The sequence below is a fragment of the Tupaia chinensis genome, unplaced genomic scaffold (assembly GCF_000334495.1).
Source record: "Tupaia chinensis unplaced genomic scaffold, TupChi_1.0 Scaffold146386_1, whole genome shotgun sequence".
Classification (NCBI taxonomy): Eukaryota; Metazoa; Chordata; class Mammalia; order Scandentia; family Tupaiidae; genus Tupaia; species Tupaia belangeri.
Genome location: NW_006206241.1, coordinates 2,772,884 through 2,773,136, shown reverse-complemented (window position 1 = coordinate 2,773,136; position 253 = coordinate 2,772,884). Strand labels below are relative to the sequence as shown.

The 253-nt window shown below is 71.9% G+C and overlaps 1 protein-coding gene across 1 annotated transcript in view; it reads right to left on the bottom strand.

Moving 5' to 3' along the window:
• ADAMTS16 (ADAM metallopeptidase with thrombospondin type 1 motif 16) overlaps positions 1 to 253 on the bottom strand; it is a 154,488-nt gene that overhangs the window by 137,041 nt on the left and 17,194 nt on the right. The window lies entirely within an intron of this gene.

The window sequence follows — 253 nt, the reverse complement described above, 5'->3', positions numbered from 1 at the left end:
AGCAGGGGGTCAGGACAGAGGAGGGGTGAGGGGAGGGACGGAGAGAGAAAGGGACAAAGAGGGGGAAGGGAGTTGGGACTTAGGCGACAAGGGCAGCGGAAAGGGGGCGTAGGAGACTCGGGTGCGCGGGCGGCAGGGTGGGAGGAGGGCAGGGGAGGACTCGGAGTCCTCTGGCTGGCAGTGGGCGCCTCGGAGGCCGACGGAGAGCCTATGGGTGGAGGGGCTGGCCCGGGCCCCCGCCGGGCGCCGCCCC